The 12,306-nt window shown below is 36.4% G+C and overlaps 1 long non-coding RNA gene across 1 annotated transcript; it reads right to left on the bottom strand.

Moving 5' to 3' along the window:
* Positions 1 to 2,270: 2,270 nt before the first annotated feature.
* Positions 2,271 to 10,595, bottom strand: LOC108746033. The gene is made up of 3 exons (XR_001939134.1): positions 10,523 to 10,595; positions 7,626 to 7,627; positions 2,271 to 2,282 (listed from the first exon to the last, which is right to left on the bottom strand). It is a non-coding gene; the product is annotated as an uncharacterized LOC108746033 (long non-coding RNA).
* Positions 10,596 to 12,306: the final 1,711 nt, after the last annotated feature.

Genomic DNA, 12,306 nt, shown 5'->3' with positions numbered 1-12,306 from the left:
CAATACTTTGAAGTTAGCTTTTAAAAAGCTCAAGAAAGATAATTCTTTAATTTAAGAGACAATTTAAAATCTTTATATTTCAAAACTCTAAAGTAAGGCCTGCATATCATGCATCCACAAGAAAAATATCCACGGAAAAAGTAATATAAGTCATTTACAGTAGTATTAAACATAAGTTAACTAAGAATTACTTATTTTAAGTAATATAGATATTAATTTCCAGAAGAAATAGTATAGATATTAATTTTTATTATATTAAATAAAATTCCTAAAAGTTACCTTATACAATATGTCATTTACCTTATTTTCTATTTTCAACTTTTTCTATTTTCTATTTGAATTTAACTTATATTACTTTTTCCAACTGATGTGTAATTTAGAAATTTACATACAATATGAATTTAAAAAATCTCGACTTATGTTACTTTTTTTGAATACATGCAAGACGATTTCATATAGTAAATATATATGATGCACTGCAAAGTTAATCGCTATAAGTTTGCGAGATATTAAACTTGTCATTAACTTGTCATTATGAACCTTGTAAGTTGCAAAAGAAGTTGTAGAAAATTGAATAAGACTGACAATGAAACGGAGGCATGACAATGTTTATAAGAAATATAGTAAATAAAGCGCGAGAGACGAGTTTTAGCGTTCTAACCAATTCCAGGTACAATTAGAACAGCCCTGGTTACTGTTATGTTCCGTTCCATGAAATTCTGAGAAGATGAACACGCACCAAAAGAGAGACATGACATGCATTGTTGGGAGAAAAAAAGTTAATTCATAACGCGCCATACGACTGTCGGTATCTCGCATTACTTCCCAAGTAGACTTGTGTTGCACTTTTCGTGTAATAACATCATTTCTACGAATACTGCATGTTTATTATTTCTGCATTACTTTTGACCAAAATAGAGCTTGGTGCTTAATAATATTTATATGTAAATTTACAAATAGAATTCTATGAATTGCGCACCGATTTAATTTATCGTAAACGCATTAAATTGGAACTACAATAGAAATAACACTACAAATTACATTGATCATCAATTTGATCTTTTATTTGATTTATTTCTTATCGGTATATATTGATCTTATTTTTCACTTATAATCCTTTATTATTCTTTTTGTTCTTTAAATTTCTTGAAGTGAAATATCTTATTTCGAAAGAATTAAAATACTGTCACCATTAAAAAAGAGTGAAAAATTTGCACTCTTGAATAAAAATGACAGATTTTCCTTTGAGTGAATCTCACTCTCAAGGTGTGAAATTTATCTCCAAAAGAATGAAAATCTGCCGCTATTCAAGAGTGTAAATTTTTCACTCATTATCAGTAGTGGCAATATATTTAACTTTTTTGGAGTGAGATTTCACTCCAAGAAATTTAGAGAGTGCGTTTTACGAAGTGTTGGGTTACATCAAACTGAATTGAATTCTCACAAACGGAAGCTTTCGCAAACGAAACGCCAGGAAACTCAGCGACGATTCCCGGCTCGTGCGTTGTAGGATTTTTTTCTGGAGACGCGTCACGCTTGCATCGCTCGTGTGTGCACGCACCACACGCTTCCTGCGACGCCCACAAGCGGTCACTTACAATTAGCGTTCGAGTCAAGTATGTGACTCGTCACCGGCGCAAATTGCGTACTAGAAGTCGTAACTGCCGCGGCTGAATGGGACTTAATGGTAGTGGCGGCTTAATTCATCAAAAAGGATCCGGATATCTCTCTCTCTCTCTCTCTCTCTCTCTCTCTCTCTCTCTCTCTCTCTCTATTTTTATCTTAATTCCCTTTGTTAATATTACGCCAAGATTTGATTTGTATCTCTTGGCATATATGCAAGTGCTGTGTTTCACATTCATGCCTATTTGGCTTTTCCTTCCTTGCATGAACGGTTCAACTAGACGATCAAATTACACGTTACCACGGCTCGTTGAGTGCACGACTCATTGAGAAAAGAAAAAAAGTATGAAAGAATGACGAAGTAGAGCGCATCGACGAAACTTCTATCGATAAGACAGGGGATTGTGCAGACTTAAGTAAGCGTTTCATTGAATCCATTGTCGGTGAGCGTTGCGAGTCCGCTAATTGCGCGCAAGTCATATATACGTGATAGACATCTCCGGCAGAGAATATATTATTTTCACCTTGTTAATTATTTAATCAATATAACGCAAATTTTTTAATGTCTCTTCGTATCTCGAAAGAACATCAAGGCTAATGACTCGCCTTTTCCGCTTCATGGATCATTAAGCCGTTATTAGTAGTGATTTTATTTCTATCTCGATCTCTGACACTAGCTCGAACGATGGCTACGTTTAATCGATCTTTTAATAATTCATTACACTGATCAAATGTCAAGATTTCTTCGACCATGTCAAGAATCTTCGAATTTATTCCAATCGTTTAAGACTTTAAAAGATAATTATGAAATATATATATATATCAAGAAGTTATTTCAAAATTGTTGATTAAATTATAGAATGTGAATTTTTTCGGATTTGAGATACACTTTGTCGATCATTATTCTCAATTCGTTGATAACTGCAAAATTATTGTATTAATTATCTAATGCCTTTTTATTTCGAATTTTCGATGGAATTGCGCATTTAAAGGTACATAAAGAATAATTAGAAAGGAAAAATACATTAAATACAATATTTATAAAAGACAATTTGACAACAATTTATGTTTTTTTCGCCACTGGGATTTAAAAATACCTCAAGTGATTATTAATGGGTTAATCATATTTCCATTGTTGTTATTAAATGGATTGAACTGTACTTCAATAATTTATCGAAAGGAAGAAAACCGTTTGTGGCAATCGCGACGCTTCGCAAATGCACCGGGGAACCAAGTGCGTGCAACGCGCATGTAATTACAGGCTTCTGGCAGGCCGGTGTAACCGGCGAAACCAATTTGCGGTTATACTTGGAATTCATGAATGAAGCGCCACGTATAGTGGTTCCCGCCTCAATGAGGTCTCCGTGTCGGGCTGGTAATCGCTATTGTCCATTGACGTTTCGAAATTTTCAGCATTGCTTCCTACACGTCAGACACGCACGTCGAACGCGGTGCAGTTAGGCCTCTTCCCGCGGGTGTACGGTGTCTGAATAGTAAAGAAGAGTCACAGTCACTGGTATTCGTTAAAACACAACCGAAAGAGAGAGAGAGAGAGAGAGCAAGCGAACTGGATGAGGAATTATTCGTCGAGAAATCATGTCTAGTATATAATACATATATATTTTTCTTAACTTTTGCTTAAATTTTAAGCAGAGATTATTTTATATTTCACTTGTATAAATGCGAAACAATTAATATTTCTAATATTTTTAATTAAAGAAATCATAATAAATAATCTATCCAAATATTGCAAGAACACACATTATTTTACATTACAGGAATAGAGAAATGTCGTGCAAGTTTCTGATATATTATTATATAATATAAAGAAAATACTTTTTACAATTTTTTTAAAGAAGAAATTTATCGTTGCATTTATCGTAATTATTTCAGTAACATAAAGAACTTATTAATGCGATATCGCATTAAAAGTGTTTGATGCGAATATCATCCGCCGCTTTGAATGAATTTGAATAAAATTGTATTTATGGGGTGAAGAGATGATGACAATTTAGGTACATATATACCACGTCGATGGCACATTGTCTTGATCGTTCTATTTGCTTCCCACGTACGCACGAGTTTCTCTCTAATTTAATGCGAGTCACTCCAATTATAGTCGTACCCACTAGCCGCGAAACTCGCGAAACGAAATTGCCATGATACTCGGAATTTATGAATGGACCGACGACATACCTAGTTTCGCGCTCGTTAAGACATTTCCGCGAAGCGTCCAAGTTCGTCGCAACGAGAAAGAAAGAGGGATAGATAGATAGCGGGAGAAAGAGAGAAGTTTGAATTAGGCGTAACGTTACGCGTTGTTGAGTGAATCGGTTGCATCTGTCGCTTCGTATATATATCAACAGCGAGACGAAACAAATGAGATCATTTATCAAAGAATATTATAAGCGCGCAACAATTCAATGATTTTGCATTGGTGAACGGAGAGCGGACGGGAATAATTTGGATGTCACTCGAAATAAAATCCAGCGAAATTCTAGCTAGGAAATTGGCCGTCCTAGGATCCAGATTTACACGAAGGCATCATCGTGTTTTATTCATAGGCACCGACAGATGCCCAGAATATCACCTCCACCCTATATGACTGAGTGCAACAGCTGCCGAGATGATTACGCGCGTCCAAATTTTATTGAATGCAACCTCCTGATGTTGCGTGCGACGCGACAAACGCGTGAATCCGTGAATGAAAGATACCGCGAGCGCGATATCGGTTCGGGGATTCAATAATTATTTAGCTGGCACAAATATATCTTCTTATCACGGTCACGCGTATCGATTGTTGCGTTCGTTTTCGCTCGATCTCGCAAAATCGAGGAGCGCCAGATGCTGAAAGCTGTACGTATTCATGAAAACCGTGATTACGACACTGGCCGTAAAAAAGTGCCTTTTATGTTCCTCGAATCTTCTCGTGTGTCAAAACACCTCGCTTGAATTCCACAAAGGGACACCTGCGTGCATCTCTGGTCGTATCCCAGAATTTCAGTCGGAAGGGAAAAGGAAAACAAAATTTATCTTTATACAAAACTTATTAAAATACTTTCATTGTAGCTTTTATTGTAGCTGGTCTTCAAGGATCTTCAACGAATTTTTATACGAGTAACGCGTGACCATTCATTGGTCAATGAGCATTTAACTTTTCATAAAACGATTTTCGTAATTGTTTCTTCTTGCCAAAGGAGTATGTAAAGACGATCCAAAGTATTTAATTAAATAGATTTGTATGAAACTTTCCAACTAAGTTATAAAAATCATAAATATAAAGAATGTTCTAAAGAGATAATTAATTAGGATAATCTTACAATATGAAGACTTGGGCGATTCCGTCCTTTTGGATGATATTTCGTTTTTTTCGACGTTTTCATTTATCGATTCTTTAATCTTGTGACCTTCGCAGTGCGTTCTTTTAGATCTAGTTTCACAACTCATGATTAACTCTTAATCGAAGTTCAACTTATTTCTCATCTTTTTCCAATTCTAGAAAAGAGATAATGAATAAGTTGAACCTCGGATAAGAGTTAACTATCAGTTGTGAAACTGGCCTTAGTCATTCAAATAGTCTGCGGGTACTCTCTCTCTGTCTTTTTTGTTAGCGTTTTTCAAATTCTGAGAAAGGTGATCTGTAGGTCGTGCCATCGTTTTGCTTTTCGTTTTTACATTAAATCTCTTCACCAGTATGATTCTGTGACCCAACAGGAATTAAATTTGATGAAAGTTTCATGAAAATGTTATTTAGTTGAATACTCTGGATTGGTTTTTACATATTTCTTTAGAACGACCCTTCTGCCCCCCTTTGCGTACGCCTATGTCTTACGTGATATTTCTCAGTATTGCAAAGAAAGGAAGAAACACGGCTAATTGAAGACGCGAAGAGGTATACTAATGGAGGTGTACTGACTGAAATGACATTAAAATCCCAAGTAGCGTCCAAGAAGTAATGTATAGTATAAAGGCGTTCAAATTAATCATGACGATTTAATATTCTTATCACTGCCACGCGCGATTTTAAGCGCTTATTAATTTCTACCATTCGCTTCGTCTTTGTATTATTTCGTTGTGTAATAATAATTCGCGGGGTTTGGACTGTGTCTGAGATGTATTAAACGCGCGGACAAGCTGGCGCCAGACGTCGCATAATATACGCATAATATACGCTGGGATTATCTCCAGGTTGTGTCTTAATATCAAGTAAAAATACGAAATTTACTCTCGTAGCAACGTTTTTCCCGGTCAAAGGCTAATACAGTTGCATCAGTGACGTCCAATTACATGTGATAACATATTTTCGTAAGAATACGATATCGTGGTAAACTCGAGACTTTATACATGTTATAACGAATGAACATTGTTACATAATGTCAAAGTGTCACGAGCACTGCGACCATCGACTACATTGAAATGTCGACAACGAGCTAATCTCCACATCGCTATTTATGTTTTACATCAACAATCGATCATGTGTGGCGATCACGCTCGGAGTAATAGATAATTAACATAATCGCCAGTATATAGAAATAATTATTCCAAGACTTTGATAATAAACGCCACTATAAATCATACGCTCGCGGTGACATTCGTGTGAATACTTGTGAATACTTGTCTGAGTATTCTGAGAGGCAATATCGAATGCAAGGCTTGCAACAGGTCGACGTAAGGTTGGGTCAGTTAAGCTTACTTGGGTCACGTCACGATAATTGCTAGGCCGGCTGCTCGATGGTAGTCGCTATCTGTTACATAGAAGGCGAAATAAACTCTGCGAATGACTGTCGCTCACGCTATATCCACCTGTTGAGCACTGCTTATGTCATTTTTCCTATGTCATCTATCGCGATTACCATCGACAACTTTTCACCCCCGATCGAACAATATACGTGAAGAAATCAAGGAAAAAGTAATATTTTGCGCTCGATGTTCTCTGTAATCGAGGAAATCATTTTATATTCAAGATACTCGCCGAATAGAAAAGATATATAATTAATATATCTTTTATAAAACTAATATAATTAATTGTATACATATGTTCGTAAAAAGTTCCGCGTTCCAGCGATATTAACAGAGAACACGTATATTAATTTTGAAATTGTATTAAGTATCATTAATTATATTAAGTTGTTCTAACGTGATTACAAATTTAGTATATGCGTTTAGACATTTTTCAAAAATTGTGCACACACGCATTTAATTGTATTTTTCTACCTTTTCTTCACTGGAAGTTATTATCGCGATTTAATATCCTTATTCGAGAGAATATGATTCTCTTTTTTTAAAAAAAAATGTTTCTTCAGAAGTGTAGGCTCTCTCTCTCTCTCTCTCTCTCTCTCTCTCTCTCTCTCTCTCTCTCTCTCTCCCTCTCTGACGATGAATGGATTCGAAAGATATATACGATAATAGGTCGCATTTTCAACTGCGCGAACATGGGATTCGCAGAATACTCGCGAATTATTCTACGGAATAATAACTTCCACGAAGCGGAGTCGAGTCATGAATTGCCGCATAGTTTCCATTCATGGCGTGGCCTTTGAATCAAGATCTCTGCCGATGTTGCGTTCAATAGCGGCGGTTGAGTCATTTCCGATAAGATAGATGAATTTCTAGAAAAAATGACGGGAGAAAAAGAAAGAGAGACAGAGAAAGAGAGAGAGAGAGAGAGAGAGAGAGAGAGAGATCACGGATATTTGGCGTCTGATAACAACAAGTCTGATAACAACTAGAGGATGCGATGATGCTACTTTGCGAAACATAGCCTTGATAGTGCACGCGGGCATCGTTCGTTCCCGCCTATATATAGCACTATACAATTGAGTGCATTATTATTTCCGAGAACATTTATCTTATTGTTCGTCTAACAACTTTACCTTCACATCTCGATATGAATTTCTATGAATTATTTAATATCGACATATGTGCGCAATTGCATAACTGCGCGTACGGATGCACCGATGCAAAAAAATTGCATCGATGATCTGCGATTTCGTATGCGGGACGACTACCCAATCGTGTTTCATCGATAATTCAACGCTTATTATCATTCATATTCGACCGTGTAACGCTATTATAATTGCTCGTAGCGAACCGGTAAGCATGCGGTAATGATTTATCATGACAAAATGATGAAGCGAATGAGGCTTATCTAGAATTATTATTTTTCTTCTGCCATACGCTTATAGGAACCTCCATGCTGAGCCCAGCCCCGGCTCTCTAAATAAATGCCACGTTGCCCATCAGCGTACACGTGCTATTAAACACGTGATGGCTTTCTAATGGCTCGTTTAATCTCGCATTCATTTGAAATTCAACGATCGCTCGAATCTCCCCGCGACCGTAATACGGCGATGCCCTTTATCGTTGCGCAACCGTAATGTCGAAGTTGCAGCGGCACATAAACGCAGAGACGGTGGGAGGGGAAGGGAAGGAAGTACTGGATTACCGCCCACTATGATCTCATTAACTTGCGCTGCGTGGAAAATGAATCGATCGTTCCCCACGATCGATCATTGCGCAGATGATAAATCATCGGCACGCTCGATGCGTCGGATTTTCGAGCCACGCGATCAGTAACAGTAATTAATTAACGTGTGCAAATGCGACCAATTTGAATTATGCTGCATCAATTGCTCGTTTCGCCAACGATTTGGAAGATCCATTTCCACGGTTAACGTGTAGACGCGATTCCATGTCCGTCACTAACGCGTTGTCGTAAAAATAAGTATATGCTCAAATTAAATAACATATATAATACATTTTGTTAACTCTACTCTGACAATATTACACTGATGAACGATGGAACCGTTTTTTTGTTCTCAGAGAAGCCAAATAACATGTGTATGTACGTCAATGGTAAACACATAGTGCAGAATGTGAACAATTTCTAATTTATAACCCGAAATCTGCGCCTTTGATGTGACAGCTTTAAATCCTAAGCTTGATTCATGGTGAAAGGTATAGTACAGATCAAGCAAAGAATGTGAACAAATATGAATGAACACTGTGATGAATAACATGAATGGCTCTGCGAGTCGAAATTTATATCTTTCCGCAGGAACAGTTGATCCTCGTAGTTATTTAGACTTAGTAAATCCATTCGAGCTCAATACACTGCAGACGGTCACACATATATATTTACACATCAGATACATTCATACACACTTTGGAGAGTAATAATGCAGTAAACATTTGAAGAATAATGGAAGCAAGATTTAAGCATAAAAATAATTTAAAAAGAATAGGTTTTTTTTTTTTTCAAAAGAAAGAAGAGTTTTATATATTTGATATAAAAAGAAAAATGCAAAAGCTAGAATTTATTTTTTATTTATGTCCTTTAATTAACTTAAGTAACTAAAAAATTACGAAATCGATAATGTTCTTTCTGTTATTGGAATATCAAAAAAAAAAAAAATGTTACATTCTCATTGCGGAATCGCTCGTCCTTGTTAACTTGGTCTGGTCCACCTCAATATCAACATTAGACTTGTATTATGAGACACTAGGAAGTCGCATTTATTTGGCGCTACTTAAATATCACGCCGAGAGTACAAATATAATATAAAACATGTGGCAACGAACCGCGCCAACGGTGTCTCATCAAATATATATGTATAGATCTATTTTTTATTAAGTAATACAGCATAGCAAATTTCTTTATAATTTTCCATTGTTGTCCCGTTCGATTGTCGAATCAAGCAAAATTTCTTAAAAACGGCTTCTTCATGAAAGAGATCCAAGGACCTTAGCTCCACCGGCATCGTGACAAAATAAAATCAAAATCAAATCGGTTGATCGTAAACGAATCAAAGATCAGGATCAATGAGATTTTCAGTAATATAAGGCAAACTAATGATTTAACATACTTTATTACATCCGTTGCAACGGGTTTATTCATATCTTTATTCTTAAGTTTCTTAAATTAGATTTTTTTTTTGTATATATTTTGCTTCCAATTTTCTTCGAATGTTTATTGCACTGTCACTCGTAAACTGCATATAATGTGTAAATATGTGAGTGTCTGCAACATACTGAGTTCGGATTCGTGGATTTGCCAAGTCCAAGCGCTTTGTCAATAAACCATTTACTCCGGACCTGTGTTTCTGTTCTGTTGCGAAATTACGATACCCGGAAGATGACGAGATATTATGATATTTCTCGTGACAACTCGAATCCGATCCATGGGATGAGAGAGAGCTGAGCAGATTCAAAAGCATAGCGGCGGCGGTTCCGTAATGCAATAATAAACTGCAGCGTCGATCTCGACGAGATACGGTAAAGGGCTTGCGGGTCACGTAAGATATACACACCGCGACCGTCTCTTCTTCTCCAGCGAGCCGGCTGGCATCAGGTTGTTGATTCATCGATCGACCCAGGCGGTGATATTCCCCGTGACATTTAAACTATCCGGCGACGCTCGTTCGATCTCTTCGCGGAACCGAACGCTAATGCAACTATTATCTAATAGCAAGATATATGTGTATTATATTTACGTAGTAAAATGTGAGATACACAATTGATTATTTAATTATTTTATTTTATCATGAAACACACATTTCGAACGTTTTGCAGTATTCCTCGTGCCAGATCAAATTTATTTTTACGTAATATTTTCCTTGTACATTTTATATCTAAACCTGCGTATAATTTTTTGTCAAGGAATATATGTGTGTATTCTTACATTGTTTTTTCACCGTTCTATTCCATATATACAGAGTATTATCTCCTGTATTCAAGTTTATTTGATTGGGCAAGTGGGAATCTTATTTTTTCGTGACTCTTTATTTTTTTATTTAACCCTTTTATTACCCTTCGCGGTCACATTTCTACAAAGTTTAAAGATCATATTAGGATTAAAATGCCCCCAGAGCACATTTAACCGATTGTTGTATTTACCTACAGTTTTCATTCTAGGATGTCCAAAAATTACTAGTTAAATGCGCTCTGGGATCATTTGGACCCCAGTGTGATCACAAAAGATTAAGGATGATGTGCACTGACAGAAAAAATTGGTTGCTGCAACAAATTAGACGATAAAATATGACATAGTATTTTTAATTGGCTGCAATATCTAACTTTTGTTTGCAGCAGCCAATTTTTGGTTGCTTTGGCCTATCCACAATATTAGTGTAGGACTTTGATAGACTAATAGCGCAACTAAAAATTAGCTGCTACAACCAATTAAAAATATTATGCCATATTCAGTCAATTTTTTTCTTTCAGTGTGTCTGTTATAGATTGACGAATTCTGACTACAATTATTGTTAATGTTATCGTCTGGGGGAATATCGCGACGCCAGGTTTATCCTACAACTACCTCGATTGAATCTATACTATCATTACATGGCGGTCGATCGTTGTCTACAGCAATAAGCGACGTACTATATCACGGTGACGAATGACGAACGACAGGCTTGGCAAATTGACCATTGACACGTGTGCCGATCTGCGAATGTGTGCATTATATTATATACCGCCCGCGTAAAGAGACCGTGGACAGACGGAGAGAATATATACGTACGTGAGGTTACGAGATTGATAATGCGACGCCGTCCCGACATTAGTGCACGTGCGTGCGCACTCGAGCGACGACGTTACTCTAATTTGAGATGATTTCATGGCCGCTTTAATGTTTCGTCTATTTATTTCTCTCAAGGCTCTGCTCCACCGTGAATTATGTCGCATGCGCGTTACACGGTTACGGTACACACATCGTACCACAAATTAACGTTGCATTCACATAGCACGATTTCTTTATTTAATCCGATAGAAATAAAGTGCTTGTAAGGCACCTTCGCGATTATTAGTGTGTAAATTATATTTTTATTGTATATGGTGATAAGATATAATTTTCGAATAACTGGAATCGTACTCATTATACGAAATGAATTGTAAACTTTGAACTCTGGATTTAAGTCATCTTCAGTGCAGAAGTCAAGTATAATAAACTGCTTTATTTAATTGCTGTATTAAAAATTCTCTATAATAATTTATTAACATTAATTTATTAACATTAAATTATTCTTATTAACATCACATTATTGTTGCTTATAGCATCAACATTATTAAATTGCTTGTTAATTTAATAATATAACCATTCTAGTTCTGTTTATGATTGCGTTTAAAAATTAAAAAAATTCCGGCGCGTTGTTCGCAGAATTGAATGTGTACGTAAATCCACATCGAAATACTTAAGCACTGAGATCTATTTTGATCAAGATAATAGGATTTTCTCATACTTAATTAGATCTGTAATAATTTAGTCTTCTTTTCTACATTACGAATTAACGCAGGAGCCTACAAAAATAACAAGAACAGTTTCGACAGACTGGCGTTAATATTACTCTTAAATTGATTTTCGAAACGATGTCAACGGTAATATTTTGCGATGGTGCGTATGCAAAAATCATTATGCGAGCGCGAAACGAGAGATGCGATAAAAGTGCGCGTTGCTGCGTGAGATCGTACATACGCGAAAGGCCGATCGCGAGAGATTCATCCGCGTGTAAGGGAGGGCGAGAGGTCGCTCGTACATGAAAGAGGGTGAGGAATTGCCAAGGTGTATTATTTCCATCCGATGAACATACGAGCGGCCGTAACTCGGGGGTAACACGAACGAGGATGATGTGTGTGACGTGAGCAAGTAATAAAAGTTTAATTAATATTAAATAAAAATTTAATTAA

The sequence above is a fragment of the Trachymyrmex septentrionalis genome, unplaced genomic scaffold, assembly GCF_001594115.1.
Source record: "Trachymyrmex septentrionalis isolate Tsep2-gDNA-1 unplaced genomic scaffold, Tsep1.0 scaffold16, whole genome shotgun sequence".
In the NCBI taxonomy this organism is placed as follows: Eukaryota; Metazoa; Arthropoda; class Insecta; order Hymenoptera; family Formicidae; genus Trachymyrmex; species Trachymyrmex septentrionalis.
Note: the sequence above shows the minus strand (reverse complement) of the source record. Positions and strands in the feature narration are given on the sequence as shown.